This window comes from Anneissia japonica, unplaced genomic scaffold (assembly GCF_011630105.1).
Source record: "Anneissia japonica isolate Jap-2015-1 unplaced genomic scaffold, ASM1163010v1 scaffold585_len4108843_cov191, whole genome shotgun sequence".
Lineage (NCBI taxonomy): Eukaryota > Metazoa > Echinodermata > Crinoidea > Comatulida > Comatulidae > Anneissia > Anneissia japonica.
Genome location: NW_022716829.1, coordinates 1,400,117 through 1,400,468, shown reverse-complemented (window position 1 = coordinate 1,400,468; position 352 = coordinate 1,400,117).

Genomic DNA, 352 nt, shown 5'->3' with positions numbered 1-352 from the left:
AATTTAATATAAATTTAATTGATAACAAAGGAAGCAGAATAGTTATGAGATAATAAATAAGTTAAAAATAACAGTTTTTTTTCAAATGCGCCAAAGATTTTGGCCGTCGACCAAAGCTTCGTCGACCCTTTGGCTCTGACCCCTCCGTCAGACATGTTGTACCCCTTGTCGGCAAATTTCTGGCGCCACCGCTGGGTAGAAAGACCCTCCATCTGTGAAGATCCTTCTCTGCCCTTCCCCCTCCCCTCTATTTAAGATTCCTGGATCCGCCACTGTAAACATTGGTACCTATATTACTTTATTTTTCATGACTTCGTGAAATTATAAGCACTCTATAATCGATTAGTCCTCT